Below are 19,381 nucleotides of genomic sequence, written 5' to 3'. Positions count from 1 at the left end.
AATGGCTGAAAAATGGCTGAAGGAAGTTCCAGATTCACATCCACTCTTTGCTCAGTTACCCCAACAGAAAGAGGTCACTCCTTTTGCCTTTGGTTTATGTAGCAAAACCAGAGAAAGAGTCTGACTGGTCCTGCTTGGTTCATATGCCCAAATTTTAACCATCACTTCCTAGCGATGGTGACTATTTGACCAGTCTTGTTACTACCTACTCCTATGGCTGGAGGTACAATATCGGTTATACAATAAGAGAGATGAGGAAGCTTCCTGGGAATGGATAAAGTCAATAGCTACCTATACTCTAAACAAGTCTTTACTCATCTGTGTTCGAAATAAAATATAACTCAAGTTAGGGAAGGATTTCTAATAATCAACTTCCTTAATCATCTAAACCAATGAAGGTAGTTGAGGTGTGTTTATTATCAGGAAAGTGAATAATATTAAAGTCTCCTTCACTAAAAATTTTTCTAGCACCTATGCAAAGCGAAGTCCTGGGAAGGTTGGAAGGGACTGGTGATGGAGAAACATAGTGGAGGCCCAATTTTATTGAGAGAAGCACTTAAAAATCAACCAGGCTGTGTGATTGGAGGTCCCGCAGATCTGTCTCTTGCTTCAACAGAGTTTGGACAGAACAGACCCAGGGATGCCCCTTCCTCCAACCTCAGGCCACACTCCAACCTTTTTTCCAGTCGCAACATTCCAAACCAGCTGCTCAGCTATCCTCGGCCTCTGGGACCAGCCAACACCATTCACTGAGCTTTGCTCCTTATTACCCATCAACCATGAGCTCCCAGATTCATCAGAATTATTCCACCGAGGTGGAGGCCCCTGTCAACCGCGTTTTCAATGTGCACCTGTGGGCCTCCTACACCTACCTCTCCCTGGGCTTCTTTTTCAATCATGACAATGTGGCTCTGGAGAGTGTGGTTCACTTTTTCCCCTGAATTGGCCGAGGAGAAGTGCCAGTTCATGGACTGGTCTCTTGAAAAAGCTAAACCAGGGCGGCAGCTGCGCCCCTCTCAAGAAGTGCAGAAGCTGTCCCAAGACGAGTCGGGTACAACTCAGGATGCTATGGAAGCCGCTGTGCTCATGGACAAGAACCTGAACCAGGACCTTTTCAATCTGCATGCCCTGGGTTCTGCCCACGCAGACCCCCACCTCTGTGACTTCTGGGAGAGCTGCTTCTTAGATGAGTAGGTGAAACTCATCAAGAAGATGGACAACCATGTGACTAACCCCCGCAGGCTCACTAGTGCCCAGACTGGGCTGGGTGAGTATCTCTTCGAAAGGCTCACCCGCAAGCACAACTAGGAGCCTCTGGAACCCAGCGTCCTTTGAGGAGCCCCTCAGGTGTCAGGGCTTCTGCCTAAAGCCTCTTTCTGCAGCCTCGGGGCAGCTTTTTAACCACCCTAGAGCCCTCTCCCAAGCTTTGGACCAAATGGAAACAATAAAACTTATTGCAACAATAAGTAAATAAACAAATATCAAAATATATTTATTTCATTCCTGCCATGTGACCCATACTGTGCTTTGTGCACTGGGAGAGGAGAAACGAGAGACATCCAGGCTATCAGACAACAGAAGTAACATGTAATAATTACTCAACACACAGCCTGGAAGGTAAAGTGAGAATAAAATTGGCTCTTGTCCACCAGGACAATCTATAAGAAAGTGATAAGGTAGGGGAGTTAGCCTGTATCTAAATTAAGGAAGCCTTGAGTTTAGGATGCTCCCCCCCCACTGCCCTCCAACATCCTTAGATTCCAGGATATTCTATAAACCCCTAGTAGCAGAGACAAGATGCAGCATTTGGCTTAACTGGGCTCAGCATAAGGAATCTGTAAAAGGCTGTGATCATCACTGCCGGCTTGTTACCATCCCACCAGACTTGGGACAGATGTTCCAGTGCTCGTGTAATTTTTAAAACCATCAGGACTTCTTGCAGCCTCCATGTTCTTGTGGCTTTTCACCCATTAAGCATCTGGGAGAAAGATGCTCTGTAAGAGGAGCTCATTTCCCACTTCGTGGCATCTCACCACCCTCCCAGTCACCAAACAGAAATGAATGGAATTCATGGACATGGAAATCTAGAGCCTGTAAACCATTCTGTCACACACTAAGAGGCCTGTGCAGACAGGAAGAGCCACCATTCTCTGGAGCATCATTATTTGGAGAGTTACCAAGACCCTAAGGAGTTTTTGCCATTTTGATTCACTGCAATCACTTGTCCATTCATTTTTCTTTTTTCTTTCTTTCTTTCTTTTTTTTTTTTGTTTGTTTGTTTTGCTCTCTACATGGAAACATTTGGGATACCTACACATTCACTGATAATCAGATATCACTATAATTACTTTTAAAATCACAACACTGCTTTTGAAAGTCTTAACAAAAAGTGGCTCATTTAATGAATCTAAAGATGTTCCTATACTCAGTGAATTATATTTCAGTAAAGGGATTTATTATAAAATCATATTTCTCTTAATAAATTAAGAAGCATCATTAAACACCTACTTCTAATTTCCTATTCTGCTATACAAAGTCTCTCCTTTCCAATCAATATTCCTTCTTTGCTTCTTCAAAAATCAGTTTTGAGCACACCTCCATGAAGAACCTGCCCTTATTAAATCCATTCTATCTTGATCAGTCTATCACTTTAACCTCCACAGAGGTCTGCAAGACCTGGCAGATATCCAATCGACCACAAATAATTATTGGGCATCTATCGTGTGCTTAGCTTTGAAAAAGTATGTGGAGAAATAGAGAAAAAGTATAAGATATTTTCTTTCAAGAAGCTTACAGTCTTGCTGAAGAGATAAAATTTACAAATGGGAAGTATTTTAAAACAATATGTGATAAACTTGCTAAACTGTATGATTCAGGTAAAAGTAGAAGTGTTTATCCTTTCCAGGACCATTGTGATCATCTACTGTTACCAAGCAATGTTAGATTGGGGGATAGGAAGGTGACCGAACCACAAAAGTGGCCTTGGCAGGACTCACCATCCAATCAGGGAAATAGGCATGTGTGCAGGTGCTTGTGACCAACATGTTGAGCACAAATGAAGAATCTGTGTGTAGGGCTCTGGAAGCACAGAGAGGAAATGTACTCAACTAGGAAGGAGCAGGGTTTCTCAGTTTCAGCACTATTGACATTTAGGTCAGGGTAACTCTTCGCTATTTGTGAGAAACTGTCCTGTTGCAGCATCCTTGCCTCTGCCCACTAAATGCTAATAGCACCACCCTCCGCCTCCCCACCCCACAACCCACCCCACCCTAGTTGTGATGATCAAAAGTGTCTCCAGATATTGCCAGATAAAATCACCCCCAGATGAGAATCATTGGTCTACAGGGATCCTGAGAAGTATTAAAGAATAAGTAGGATTTTACCAGGTCACAAGTGCAGTTGAGCCAGGATAGGTGAGAAACAGCAGAGGTGAGGAAAATGAACCTGTGTGCAAAAGCAGCTTGTGCTACGTCGCTGGAATGTAAATAGAGAGCAAGATTCCTTCAAATCCTTTGGGACTGAGGAGGCACATAAAAAGAGAAATCAGCAAATAAATAATATCCATACATATCTGCAGAAGAGCAGAAGCAGATTTACCCAGTTGGTGCTGGGATCTGATAGACTTTATGGAGTTTCCAAGGTGGGGTGGGAAAGCCAGGTTGCAACCAGGAAGCAGTCTATGCAAGCATGTCTGCAAGGTTGCCTAAAGGGACCTAAATCTCCAAGTTCATTGTGATTTATTTTCTCATCCTAAATGAATATTCACTTTGGTACCTAATTCTGTGTTCTTTATTGTAAAGGGAACTCCTCATATTATATAAAATTCCATTCCCCAGAACCTGAATTTGCCCTGCTGAGGAGAGAGATTTTCAATGAATTACTTTGCCACAAAGACAGGCCTTGACCTGGGTTTTGAATAGAAGGCTTCCCTGCTGAGCAGAGAAAGAAATTGTATTCCAAGCCGGGAAGTTTTGTCTGTGGGATGGCTTAAATGCAGACTTTCCCAGAAACAGAGGTAGACTAGATGGCAGTGAAAGGCCCTGTTCTGGCTTGTGATTTTGTCATTCTAAATATACACTGTGCAAGTATCAGATACTTAAAGGTACATGGGTCGCATTGTAGCTACAACCTTAAAATCCATGAGTCTCAGATTTGCCAGACTCGAGTGTGACTCAAGAGTACGCACAGCTGAGTATATGTCAGAATTTATGCATGAACTTCAGAATTAAAATGCTGACTACTCAGCTGAGAAATAAATGTCATTCAGATGGAGGCTCTAAACTGTTGTTTCCCTCCGTGCATTTGCGTAGACTTAAACTAGGTGATCCATTTGGTAGGTAGGTGTTCTGGCTTAGGCCAACATTATAGACTAAAGAACTCAGTTTATGCTAACCAGAAATGCTATGAAAAGCTGCCTGCTGTGCTGTAGTTGATAATCAGCTCTGTGCTTGCAGCAGTGAGTAAGCCAGTGAGTAACCGTCATCAATCCAGACAGACCCAGCACACGGTCCCTATTCTTCTGGAGATGAACATCTCCTAAGCCATGGCAGTTTTGACTTCGTAGGAGTAGGCATAAGGGCTAACGTCCTGGGGTATGAGAGGCAAATCATTAGTCTGAATCCAGTGGTTCTCAATCCTGGCTGCACATAGACTCACCCGGGAGCTTTTCAAAAATACCTGTGCCTGGACCCCAACCTAAACAAATTAAAACAGAAGCTCTGTGTGTGAAGCCATGAGGAAGCTTCCTCAAGTGATGTCACTGTGCATCCATGATTGAGAACCATCAGAAGTAAACATCTATTCTCTGTATGCATATGAAGCAAAGAGCACATTATCCTCAGTACCTCCATCTGCCATACTGTAGTGGACACTGTAGCAAGTATCCACTTCCTAAGGGAAATGTCCTCTCATAAAGAACCTACTTTATATATACTATCCATAAATCCAAGCAAGAGAGCTGAATGCTCTGTGCCCTGCATCTTATAAACCCCTGTCTGGCCTTTCTTAAAGGGAAGAAGAGTCCATGGGGCCAGAGATATTCCCCCTCCTACACACTCTCAGCCATGCTTTGGTTTCTCAGGACCCTGAAATTCCCTTTCCAGCCAGACAGAGTCAATTTTCAGGATCTGTGTGAGGCCTCTTTCTTGGGTCTGGCCACCGGAGTGCAGGCACACCTCTAGGCCAAGGAGTGGCCATGGGGGGCTGATGGTGGGAGTGTCATGGGAACTTGGACACAGGAGGTGGAGTGTCCTACATGAGTCTGAGAGCCCACACACATTGCAGTCTGGAGCCAGAATGTGGAGAGAAGGGGGTGGATCTGGGACCAATTGGAGGGGGTTGGGCAGTGTGTTCCGGAATGAAAATCCAAGGTGCCAGAGAAATCTATATTTGAACCCAGCCTGTAGATTATCAATAAAAGTACGTTTATCATGGAGAGATGATAGAACATATTCTGTTTTACCTATGTATTTTCAAGCTTTTATCCTAACTTTTAAGTATTTCAGCATATGGCATATAGGCCTCCATTTTTACACCTACACTGGGCCCTTGTGTGTTAAAGGCCAGCGCGAAGGATGCATCTTTGCCCCACTTCCCAACAAGATGTTTTCTTATTGGAAATCAGCAGCCATGGAAGCTTTCCAAGTCTGTTTAAATGCAATGAGAATGTGGTCCATCAAAAATGCTGTCTGGTTTTATTGCCCACGAGAGGTTTTTAACTCTGGCAGTCTCACCAGATTCGTCTGTTCTCATTGTCCCTTCAGCTCCCCAGCCAGACCCTAATGGGGTAATGAGTCTGTGCCTGTGAGATGCGAGGGAGGGGCCGAGGGGAGTGAAAACCAGCACATCACCCAGTATGGAGCTGAATGACAGGAGTGCTCTGCCCCTCGGACTTCACTTTCAATTCACTTCATTTGGGGTTTGTTTTTTTGTTTTGTTTTGGTTTGGTTTGGTTTTTGGCAGTGGAAAGAAAAGGAATGGTCTCTGCTTTTCCTCTTATAAAACCTGGAGCATGATGATTCCTCTGGCTCCACAGGAACACTGTCAGGAAGATCTCACGGAACAGGCACTGTTTATAGCCTACACATGAAGTGCGTAAGTAATCACCCCCACCCCCATTTGTTAATCTGGCAGGATTTACTAGAGCTTTAGAAGGGAAACGTGGCCATGCTTTAAGAGAAGCTACAATAGGAAAGTTGTGGGAGTTGGGCAGAGGAGGCCGAGGGCAGAATTCAATTTGCACTTTATAAATCTGGCACCAGTGTGTGTGAACTGCTTCATGAACTGGCCTAGATTCGGCAAGGAAGAAACTTAGAGCAAACCAAGAGTTATTCTAAAATCAGTGCTGCCAGCGAATGAACCATGAACCAGCAGGGGTAGGAAACTCTGGAATCTAGGAAAATTCTATGGAGACCACTGAAAGAGACTGCAGCTGCCAAGGCAGCCTGTGGATACTGCGCACCAAGGGGGCGGTTTGGCCCCACAAGGAATACAAGTCCCTGAGCCCAAGCTTCTATGGAACGTGGCACCGGCACTGGGACAGCACTAGGGGCGGAGGGCAGGGAGAGGAGAGGGAATAGGGAAGGCCCTCCAGGGCTAAGGTGGCCCCCGAGATGCTGCTGGGATTTCAGTGAGAACAGGCAGGCAGGAAGGAGGCGGTGTGGGAAGTCGACCTCACACAGATGTTAGCATAAAAGAGCCTGTTTACTGGGTGATTAGTATCCTGAAATAAAAGGTTCAGGTTTCATCTGCTTCAGGAAGAATGGTTATTTTCTCCACAGTGTGGCCTTTGCTGGGCGCTGAGAATGTGTTGTGCTAATTGCCTTCCCAGGTGCTTCTCTCAGGAAGGTGGGAGTCCAGATTCAGGTCGGGTTATCCCCCTGGTGCCATAATATGTGGGAACTGGGGGGCTTGTCTGCCTTTATGTAATGAGGAAGGGGCTGAGTCACAGAGGAGTTATCTGTCAGCCAGTCTCCCCTCAGGGTCTGTGTTTACCAGGCATGTGTCACTACAGGAAGGTCACCAACAACGCCAACTTCCTCCCATGCCACTGGGGGGAGATGGACTAGCTTAGAGCTTCTTGGTGGCAGGGAGGAATTTCTTTTCATCAAAAATGGACCTACCCATGGCCATAGAATCCCAAGTGTGCATACTGTGGAAAGATGACTCTCTTTATGCCTCAAAATTTGGAATCACTAGGTTATTGAATTATTCTACCATATCCCTCAGAGAAGCATGAAGCAAGAGGTCATTCACATAGTGGAAAGGACGTGAATTGTAAACAAGCAGAGCCCTGTTTGAATGCTTGTTCTTTGACTTCTAGCAGTGTGACCTTGGATAAATTATTTAAGCCTCTTGCATCCCAATTTCCCAATGTATAAAATAGAGTTAATAATATCTACATCATAGAACTATTAGGCTGATTAAATTAAATAACTCCTGCTAGACACTCATTATAAGGCAGCTTTTATTAACAGGAAATGTGCTTTTCAACGGAGCCAGTCCCTCCCTATTGCAAACTTTGGAGCTCAGCAGGTGCTTCGGGATGATTCCACTTAGAGCTACCACGCTGCCTTCTGCTCTCCAAAGGAGGAACTCTAGATGCTCCCACTGCAAATATTATTGTCTGGATAACAGTTCCAGAGGAAATGATTTTAGAAAACAATCTCAGGAGCTCCTTTCCTTCCTCTCCTTCCTGCCATCCCACCCCACCTCCATGTTGCCACGCAGTGTGGTAAGAAACTGAGTCTGGAGAAAGGAGAAAGGATCTGGGATGTGGTTCTTCTGGGAAGTAGTGATGGGAAAAGGCAGTTGAAGGCCATGACCTTGAAAAGACATCAGAGGCCATCCTAGGGAGCCCCCTCATTTTGTTACCGAATTGGTCAACTGGACCCTTGCTGGGGTCCTAGCCCAGGTGGAGACCCCTTGTCTCAGCCAGGGAGGTTCTTTTTCCAAATGAATTTGCACAGAAAATAATGGAATTAATGCTAAGACTGGGACAGCACCAGCTTTATTCAATGGCCAAAGAAAGGAGAAGCAGGAGCTTAGTTCTTGAATCAACTTCTCAACCCAATTAGGCCGATTTGGGCAGAGACACCAAGTATAGAGAAGGGTTGAGGTAAAAGGGAGGGAACTGGAAAGAGTGGGAGGAGTATTCACAACTTATCGGAGAACAGGGGTGTGGTTTGGACCAGGAACTAATGCAACTCTCCTTTTCAGTTTTTGTGTGGGTTTTTGGGGTTGTTGTCATGGCAATTTCCAGCTGTCATGGCACTGGTGAGTGTGTCATTTAGCATGCTAATGTATTCCAATGAGCGTAAAATGTAGCTAAAGGTCAACTAGAAGTCAAATCCTCCACCATTTTGGGCCTCGTTGGTTCCAACCAGTTCTTGTTTTTTGTAGCTTCATCCTAAAACTTCGATAAGAGTAATTGGTTTCCATTTGAGGGAGGGGCAGGGGTATGATTCTGGGGCAACAGCCATGGTAATAGTTTCACTCTGAGGTTGAATAGCTATATAGTTGCTGAGGGCTGCTCTGAGACTAGTGCTCTGAACAGCTTCAAGGCTGCCCTGAAGGCAGGCCAGCAAAGGGGCTCTTTCCACATCTAAGTCCTAAGTTTGGACCAGCACCCCAACTTTTATTTGCATTTGTGCACTACCCTCTGTGCAGTGTGTCTCAACTGGTGATGCATCCTGTCCTCTCTCCACCCCTTCACAACTGTTTTCTGCATGTTGGATGCTGTATCTATGCCACCGTATAAAGCCTGTCATTATCATTAGGCCCAGATATCACTGACATAAGCACTGGTGTTTTTAAAACATCTTAATGCTACAATAACTGATATTACATCTTGGCATGACTCTTCTACCTGATCTCATCCAGAACTTCTCAGACTTGCATGAATATACCTGCACTCAATGCTGAACATGTGTTCTGAGTGTGTAATGACAGGTCCATGGAAAGGGAAAGGAGGGAGTGTATTTGTGGACGGGCTTAGACAGATAGAATAGACTGCTTAGAACTGGAAATGAAAATGGATAGCTTAGAATTGCGCAAGCATTCCAGATCTCATCACGGCAACAAGGAATTTTTACCAGTTCTTTATCTCATCATCCAGCTTAGGGATCTGCCAGAAATTCCTATACATGGACTAGAGACATCCTTCATTCTCCCTTTCCAGGACTGACTTCACACTTTGCAAACATGAGACCTTGGTTTGTAATGGCAGAAATGAATGCTAATGGCCCTACTCTGAACAGATTTTAAGTTTACAAAGCATGTTGTTGGAGGAGCCTGGGACCGGGGAAGAAGAGCAGGGTAAGCAGGACTGTGTGGCTCTTCTGCCTGGGCCCAGGGGGAAGGGTGACCATTCTCAACACAGGACACACGTTGTTTTTTGAAAGCCTTGGTTGACAAGCACATAAGCACCATCTAACTCCTTAATCCAGTCTCTAAAAGCAACTAGAGCATCCATCATCATTGTTCAGAACAAACAGAAAGCAGAACCAACAAACACATATTAATCCTTTACTTCTATGGGCATCGTGCTCTGCAAAGGATAAAAGAGCCTCTTAAGCAATGAGTCACAGGAATGAGGAAGAGAACAACCAGGTGGTCTCGGTGATGGCTGGGACGAGAGCGAGAGCTAGAATAGGAGCCTGAGGCAGGACTCCCACACATCTTCAGCCTGGCGGCCCTGCCCTAAGTCTCAGCTGGCCTAAGAGGTCCCTCACACAGCCTTTGGGCAAGTTATATGTAGCATGATGGTTTACAACATGTTCATAAGGCCACAGAGCCACATGAAGGGTGGGGTCCATTAGTTTGGCAACTAATTGTCACTAATGTATAAAGGCCACCAAAATATCACAGGATCAGTGTGAATTGATCCCATTTCCAGTGCCTTTGAGAGAAAAAAAAACATTCCTTACTAAGATAAAACTATTATAGTTGAGTATCTTGGGAAAATGGCATGATGGTCTTCAACTGAAGATCACGGGGAGCTGAATTTTCACAATGAAAATGTTCAGCCCAGTGCTCTTTATGGGAATGCTTTATTTTATTATCTAAATTTTAAACACTTTACCATGCCATCAACAAATTGAGGCTTGGAAAAAGTGCAGAAGAAAGTAGTCAAACAAAACAAAACAAAAAACACAGAATAACAGGGAAAACTTTACCAAATTTTTTTAGCAGAATGTTCTTATTGAGCACTAAAAGGTAACTGGTTAAGAACCTGGTTTGTATGCAATATTTAAGAAAAGAGAATTCATTTCTCTGCATTCCCACTAAGATGAGTATTGGGCTAATATTTTTAAAATATCCATTTGATATTAAATCATGCATTATCCCAATTTGCCTATAAGTCTAGCCCCTGGTGGTATTTTCTCAAAAAAATTTTTTTTTCTAGAATAAATAACTAAAGATCTACTGAAGTTGTTCATGGGCCAAATATAGCAGAACCACTGTCCTAGAGACAATCAAGGGAGACTTCCTCTGGGGAGTACCTACTGATGAAAAATAATAGACTGAAGAGCTGAACATATTCCAGTTTTCATGGTGGTCTTAATTACTAAATCCATTTGATTATGTGGTTAATCAAATTGACTGTGGATTAGTTTAAATGGCTGGAGGGGAAAGCACATTGATCCTTTTTTCTAGATGGTAGGTTATGTCAAATAAACATGGTTTTTCCTAAATATCTCTAGCGAATGAGATTTATTATTGTTCTTTGGTAAACTTTTCCAATGATCAAATGTCTTAAAATCCAAATATTATTTTGCACATCTAACCAAAACTTTCTTGGTATAAACCTACTTTCTGTTCAAGATCATTTTCAAAATATAGATGTCCTCCTCTCAGCTTCATTTTCCACCCTGAAGAAAATTACCCATTTCATTCAGCATAAAATTCAAACTCCTTAATGTTGCCGAAAACACTCATTGATAATCTCACTATTCCCCTTTTCTTTTCACCTCTCTGATCTCTTCTCCTCCCACTCCCAATCTGCCCTTGCCTGCTCTGTTTTAGGCACACTGGCCTCATAGCTTTAAAAACACTAGACACATACCTACCCCAGGGCCTTTGCACTTGCTCTTTATTCTGTCTAAAGCCATTGTTCCCAGATTCCAGCCTAGCATGTTTCCTCACATCATTCAGGTTTCTGTGAAATGTCCCCTGACCAAAGAGGCCTTTCCTGATGTCTCTATATAAAAAAGCCACTCTACAATTTTACAATTCCACAAATTTCTTCATTTACTGTGCCTTTTTCTTTTGAATATTCTTTCAGTCAAATATTTATATATCTATTGTATGTCTCCACTGTAGGTGATAGGTTTGTAAGATCAGGGTACTTGTTTTTAATTCACTGGTATATCCTCTACACCATTAATAGGTCCTTTGTAAGTAGTATTGAACATCTCTATGTGACAGACACTGAGATGTACCACAATCAAAGATGTACAAGAAGGATGTGGGATCAGCCTTTCCCAGTGTGAGGAGGGTAGGGTGTCAGAACTCTGTGACCCTTTCTTTCTCTTTTGTTCTCCAGTAAAGCAAAAATAACAGCATAAACCAGTTTCTTCCAGAGCCCTTTAAATCTTTTTTTTCAATATGCAATTGTCCTATTTGATTGCTTTCACAATTCTGAATGGTCTTCCCTTTATCTTTAGAGACTAATTTCTTTCATTTATAAAAAAAATTCAACAGATTGAATTTTCTCTTAAACAAAAGATTGATTTCATGGTTGCAAAAAGGCATGACATGTTTTGGGAATTAGTTGTTTTTGACTCTTGCATATAACTTGAAGTCATAGGTTTCAGCAAGATTAATTATGGACAAACTCAAGCAATTTTAGAGGCTCAGATTTGGTTAGGCTCAGGAAAAATACCAGGAGATATTTATCATTTGTGCATTTGGGCAGAATGCCCACTATGAATGAAAGCACTATGCAGACGGCAGCTCGCCCATCTTAGTCATCACTGCCCCAGTCCCCTGGTACCTCTCACAGTGCAAAGTAGTGGTGAACCATTAGTGAACAATGCTCTGTGTTGGCTTCAGTGTGCTCAGTCAGTGCTCCTGCCTTCCTCCTGACGTTCTTGGATATTTTGATTTGCTTAAGTCTTGGGTTGTGTTTTCACCTCCCACTCCTACAGAAAGATGCTATCTTTCTCAAAAGAAGTTGAAATGATATCTTTCAAAGTAGCACTTTGATTGTGAACACAAAGTGAGCACCCCACATCTAACTTCTCAGTATTTCTACTTCTCTTCCCACCAAAGTAAACACCTACAGACTTTGAAACAGATGATGGAGCGAACTCATTCTGTGTACCCATACAAATAGTTTGGGCTTAGTTTGAGACTTTGACCAATATTTAGGACAGTTCCTATGTTGTCAAACATGTTTAGCCATCCCCAAGGGGAGCCCTATTACACTGCTTCCTACAGAGCACGGAGAGAGGGAGAAGGTTGGCGACTTATGCATGGGAAACAGGAGAAAGGCCTTTCTCTTACCTCTGGGGATTGTCGATGGTTGCTATGGAAGATTACACTGGAACAAAGATTGCATTGCTGGCCCGTGTAGTTTATGCTCTACTTGTACTACATGATTATAGACTAGTTCTATTGTCTTGGTGGACAATAGAGGGTTTTATTTCAGCATTATGTACAGAATGCCTGCATGGTCTCTTTCTTCCCTCCTCCAGATGCAGGAAGATATTTGGGATCAGATTTCTGAAGGAGCCATGTCAAAATGAGGAGGTATAAAATTTCCTTTTTTTCCTTCTTCCTCCATGTCAGCTTTCAAAATCCAATAATTCTGTTGTTTGTGAAGGAAGAGTAAACCATAGCACATCACAGTACAGCCTTCTTGGGCAACTCTGTACAAATAAAAATGAATGATAAAATAGGATCTCAAAAGGATGATTTCCATTTCAAACACTGAAGGGTAGGTCTCTAAGCAGTTTAAGGAAAAAAATGGTTTAAGGCATAAATACTCAGAAAACTCCCCCTTTTAGGTAAAATCTCTTAGTTTTCTTCCCTCTCCCTATTCCTGCTTCTTCAGATACATATGCCAAATCAGAAGTTTTATATTCCCAAAAGGATACACATCTACAATAATTGCTTCAATTAAATCACTGTTTGCTGGTGTTATCTGGTGGGATGTATATTCAGTAATGTTGTCAAAACGTGCATTTAACTAAAGTTTATGCTCTATCTGAATCCATGATTTTCTCCTCCCATTGATGAGCCAAAAATAATCCTTAAATAGATAGTCCCATGCAGGCAGCTAGTAGATTAGGACATATTCAACACACAGCCAAGTATTAACAAGTCATTTTTTCTTCTTCTTTTTTTATAAATTTGACCAAGAAGATAAAAGTTATTCCAGATAATTCAGGACAACAATCCAATGTCATTGTCCTAAATTCCTAAATTATCCAAGCCAGCTTCAGCAATTAAGGACGGTTCCTTGTTAGAGGACAAGCCCTGGTCCTTCACACAGGCTCAACTGTAATTATCCCCTGGTAGTCTGTTTCATCAAAAGTCTGGCCTGGTCAAATCATTTCACTGTGAAGTAACTGCCACCTAAAGCCATCCTGACCTGTCTCTCGCTAAAGAAAATCGGTGTAATGGGAACACTGCTCTTGTGCCACCTTGTATACTAGTTTCTGTGCTACAGTTTCCCCATCTTCAGAACAGAAATGTTTCACCAGTCTCAGAGGGAGGGGCGAGGGTTGAACAGGCATGTCCATAAGTCCCCCTGCACTTGCAGAGTGTGGGGAGTGGAGGGTCGGGAAAGGAAGCATATTAGACTTAAGATGATAATCATTACCCATAATTTGATGCATGTCTTTTAAATCACTGACTGAATCCACTTCATAAGTAAATCATGGGCAAAGTAAGTTGCACATTTGCTGAAGGTTTAGCAGAAGCATAACTGATTTTATCGCTTCACTGGTCAACACAAAGTCAGTTCTCTGGAGAAATAAAATGGCGCTCCCACGTTACATATCTTCTCTCCCTTTTATTCATATTGTTGCCACCTCGTATCCAGCTCTTACCATGCCACACCTTGAGTGTTGCAATAATTTCCCAAGTGACCTTCTTCCCTCCTGTGGTTCATCCTGCAGATTGCCCTCAGTCATTTTCCTAAAGCACAGCGAAGTGACCCAGCTCAGACTTAAAATCTGACTGTCCCTTCACTGCCTAGAATTAAGACCAAACCACTTAGCCTTAAAATCTGGCTCCCAACTTTTCTTCCAGTCTCCAGCCCTACTGTGCCTCAAGGGTGAACTCTAAACACAATCTATTTTGGACTCTTTTCTGATCACAGGTATCAGGGACCTGCTGGTGTCCATGTTGCTGCTTATGCTGCAGATTCTTAGTCCAGCACTGCCCTCCAGTCTCTATCACAAGGAAGTCTACACATTGGCTCCAAATATCATTTCCACTACAGCTGGAATCCCTTCTATTTCAGATTCTGGAGCACACAGTCTTCATCATATGTATGGCCTATCATCACTGCCAGGAATATTACATATGTAAGTGTTAGCCCTCCCACCAGATGCAACCCAGTGGGAGGCAGAAGTCAGACCTTGCGTGGCACAGTATCTGACACAGTGTATTCTGGAAGAAGAAAGATGATATTGATTGGATATTCACTGAGTGAATGAACTGATAAAATCAACAAAAATAAGAATAGAGCTATAAGAAAAAACAGAGGAAGGACCATAATTTTGAAAAAGAATGGAAAGTAATTCTATCTGTCAACAAGATAACTAACATAGACTGTGAACAAATCATGCTACAAGCCATTTCTTATGAAAGTTCCAAGGGGAAGATGATGCTAGGACCAGATGATCACAAGTCTCCTCCCTGACTTAGGACTAAATACTCTCAACCTAACACCATGCTTTTTCAGGTCAAGGCAAATGAATCTTTGCCATTGATGGATGCTCCAGTATTTCAGAAATGGACTGGTCATTTGCATCATCAAATACCTCGTAGTTAAAGCATGGTCAGTTCACAATGATGATTCAGTCCACAAGATAGTGCATGTTGGATAATTAATGCCATTAACACTGTGTCTGAAAGCATTTGCAAAGATAGTGTTTTCACTAGCCCTTAAATACCTTGGCAAGGAAAACCATAAAGGTTAATAAATCAATGACTGAAAAGAGTGGAAGTGAGACAATATCACAAATATTAGAGGGATTTTGAATAACCTAATGGATTACCCTACCCTATATTTTGAAATTTTTTCTATGGGAAATAATCCACCAGAATGCATTGATATTATAAAGACTTTTCTCTCACACAATAAAAAGTAACCACCATACAATCAGATTGCTAGTTATATACCACTTTGATGAAGTGAAGTGACTTACATATGGTATGCATACATTGTTCTTTTATATCAAAAGTCCTGGCATTACACTAATCTCAGATATGTCCTGTCTTCCAAGTATGAAATGATAGACACGTTTCTGGATCTACATGTGCTTTCCCATAAATGCCATTTTCAGAAACATATAACATAGCTTCATAGCCCAAGGAATGAAAAGCATTTGAAACTAGCAGACTGTTTTCCACCTTGTGTTTCAGCTCATTTACACTGGGGAGTCCTGCTGATCACCTGTCTGTTGGCTTCACTGACTTTGATGACTTATGTATAAATGTAAGTGAGAGGCTGGCTGAGTGGTATGATTTTAAGGGTGAATGCCAAAATTCCACAAAGGAAGCTTCCTCCTTATCTTTCAAGTCTTTGCTTCTTTTAAGATTGCAAATAAGTCCAAAGAACAAACTTTTCAAATTCTTCTCAATTATTTGTAGATAGATGCTGGTGGAAGATCTGAGAACTTAAGGCGGTTTCTTTTGTATAGCACAGGGAACTATATTCAATATCTTGTAGTAACTTATAATGAAAAAGAATATGAAAACAAATAGATGCATGTATATGTATGACTGAAACATTATGCTGTACACCAGAAACTGACACAACATTGTAAACTGACTATACTTCAGTTTAAAAAGAAGATAACCCTGTTCCTGATAAAACCATAGTTACAGACAGCAAACTAAATTATGGAAAGACACTGAGGAAAGATTTTTCAAGCACTGAAATTATTATTATTGGGAAGACCATGTAATTTATCATTCAAATGAGGATACAAAAGGGGGCCCCATTTATAATTATATCAGGATGACAGGAAGACAGGCAAGCTAGAATGTATGGTTATCCCATTTATAACTCTATTTTTGGCCATGAATGACTATTATTATCTTTCTGGTGTGTTGGATAATTAATTTTCATCTTTAATTGTCCTTGAAAATTGAATGATTGATTCCATAGCTACTAAGGTCTACAAATGGCATTTGTTTTCTAATTCCTGATCTAGTTGGCAGCCATATAGTGAATGCTTAGTTAACCTAATAAACCCTTGGCTGACAGCCGACCTTGGGATGAGGAGTGGCAGGAGCCCAGGGGTGCAAATATAGTTAGAAGGCTCTCCGACAGGAAGTCAATTCTTTCACACAGGATAGAGATCACTCATGGAGGACTTTGAGACAGGAAGGATCTGGAAAGAAGACTGAGCCCTTGCAGGAGAAAAGGAAACCTTTTGAGGCTCTGAAGGAAAATGTTGAGTAAGAGAGAATGAAGAAAAGAAAAGTTCTTAACATCTCTATTACAAAGGGAGTGAATGGCTCATTTATTTTACAAAGATATGCTATAGTTTTAATTCCAGGTTTCCTTAAATTGCATTAGATTGACTCTATCACATCAAGCTATGGTTACACTTCTCCTTTTGCTACTTAGAAAGTAAAGGCGGGGAGGGTATAGCTCAGTGGTAGAGCACATGCTTAGCATGCACCAGGTCCTAGGTTCAACCCCCAGTACCTTCATTTAAAAAAAAGAGAGACAGAGATAATAAAGATTCTATGTGACTCCATCCTCCTTAAGTAAAGACCCTCAGAGCCCAAGGATGGGACCTGTCACTGGGAACAGACTCTACATCCTGAAACAGTTCTTTGGCCTGTTTTGATGCTGTTCCCTCCACATAGAAAATAGAGAGGATCGCTTCGAAAGTTCTAAGGTTTAATCTCCTGAGCTAATTTAACAACCACCACAAAAGTGGTGCTGAGAATGCTGCATGGATTTCAATATAAAGACCTGCATATGCTTTCAATTCTGTGCTATGGTTTTGTCAAAAAAGCAGAGGTTGCATTTTAATGGGATCACATAAGCATACCAGGCCCAGATTTTCCTAAATTGCACTTACTAAATGGAATTCCTTTACCAAAGCACAGACCCATTTTTTTCTCTCCAAGGGGCATACTATTTTAGTTATCCATTGAAACTCAATTCTGGACAGCTCAAGGTTGAGCAAAAGCTGTAATAAATTCACATTTAAACACTTCCATTTATTTATCAGGAGATTTAACATTATTTGATCCTATATAGTCTGTTTTAATAGACCAGAATACATATAGCTATGGAAGGTAATCCCTAAGCCTTGTCACCTACTTATTCTCTGTTTATCAGTTCACTGGTTGGGAACATAATTGTTACAGTACTACTTGCTGAGTAAAACAGATGAATAGTTTGCTGCTAGATTTGAACGTGGAAAAGACTGACAGTGACTTTCTCACATTTCTCTTCTCCATCTCTTCCACCCCTGTCAAAAAATGTCAGCTTTCTTTGGGGTTTCTAAATGTGTTTTTCAGAAACTCCGAATCAACTTCATTTTGAAATCTTTAAAATGCCAGCAGTGAGCGTTTCCCTGTGTGCGGCGTTGAGCCGAGCAGCCCAGGTTGTCATGGTGAAATGGGTCAGCACTGTTTGCCAGGCAACTCGTGAAACTGCAAGCAGGCTGCTGGCCCAGTGGTAGCCACGCAGGCCAGAGCAGTCCTGGTCTATAGCTGAATCTAGGTCACCAGGATTCTTTGATGCTGCAGCTGTCGGCGTGGGACTTCCATCTCCAGCAGGCTTCACAGAGCTCTCCGGCACACCGGGCATCCCCTGGAGCTGTAAACATTGTCGTGCTGCTGGATCCTCTCCTTCTGGCCATGTGTTAAGCTTCACATTTAATTGAGGGTTCCTAGCCATGGGAGCTGAAAACATTCTTCATGACTCTGTGTGTGTGTGTGTGTGTGTGTGTGCGCGCGCGCCTAAGACCCAGAGAGACGGATCTTGCTCTGGAGCCCGCGTGCTGAAACTGCCCCCATTTAAATGCATTTTTCTGCAGAATGAGCCAAATATTAATATCACATTCCTCTGTTAATGTAAACACCAGCAGCGAGATTTGGCAGCTCATAAAAAGAGGAAGAACTTGAGGTTTTCTCCATTCACAGCATGTGCATTTTTCCCCCCTTGGTACCATTTAAGTTAACATCACGTGTACAGTGTGCCTGAAAGGGTAGGAATTCAGTGAGATCAGAGGCGAGCAGAGAGAGCAGAGGCCTCAGCACCGATGCACCCTTCACTGTTTAACAGAGCTCCTGTTACTAGGAAAACTCCAAATTGTCCTTCTATGCTGGAGCTGTAAATTATACATTTGTGCCCATTTATTTGACATTACCTTTTAAATAATCATTATCCTTTCCTGTTCTATTTAAAAGCAATGATCTGAATTTTAGTATAGACAAGCAATCTTCTGTAGCATTTATATTTTCATGATTCCTTTCCTCTTTAGATGGTTTTCCCAGTTTTGATACATTTTGTAATTGGAGAGCAAGCATTTTTAAAATGGCTTGTCCAAACATGAGTTAGGATTTCCAAATTTTCAGGCTAATTGCCAAATGCACCCACCTACACACACACACACACACACACACACCGTTAGTATGTCACTTGCTGCTACCTCATTTGCACTGTATAAAAATCTGAAAACAAAGGATCTTTTCTCAATATGACTAAGGAGAAAAAATAAACAGTAAGTATGTGAGGTAGGAGGATTTATATTTATCTATCTCTTTTCCATAAACAGAAAGATAAACAAAAGGAGATACAGTTTAAAGCCCCAGATATCAAGACACTGGAAAAGATGAAGCAGGCAATACATGATGGAATGGCGGCCACACAGAAGGATTAAACTTGAAAAGAATGAATTAACCCTCTGAAAGCAGAGAAGAAGAAAGTAAGAATGGTTACTGTTAGGTATTGAATTGTGTCCCCCCCACAAATTCATATGGAAGCCCTAACCCCTACTACGTCAGAATGAGACTATATTTGGAGATAAGGCCTTTAATGAGGCAATTAAGGTTAAATTAGGTCATATGGGTGGGCCCTAATCAAACAGGACTAGTGACCTTAGAAGAAGAGGGAGAGATCCCAGGTTTAGATGCACAGAGAAAAGGCCGTGAGAGGACACAGTGAGAAGGTAGC

At 42.0% G+C, this 19,381-nt stretch overlaps 1 long non-coding RNA gene and 1 pseudogene across 1 annotated transcript in view; one reads left to right on the top strand and one right to left on the bottom strand.

Annotated features, from left to right (window-relative positions):
- LOC116154382 (uncharacterized) overlaps positions 1-19,381 on the bottom strand; it is an 873,015-nt gene that overhangs the window by 652,576 nt on the left and 201,058 nt on the right. The window lies entirely within an intron of this gene.
- Positions 722-1,308, top strand: LOC105099218 (ferritin light chain-like; annotated as a pseudogene).

Source organism: Camelus dromedarius, chromosome 6, assembly GCF_036321535.1.
Source record: "Camelus dromedarius isolate mCamDro1 chromosome 6, mCamDro1.pat, whole genome shotgun sequence".
Classification (NCBI taxonomy): Eukaryota; Metazoa; Chordata; class Mammalia; order Artiodactyla; family Camelidae; genus Camelus; species Camelus dromedarius.
Note: the sequence above shows the minus strand (reverse complement) of the source record. Positions and strands in the feature narration are given on the sequence as shown.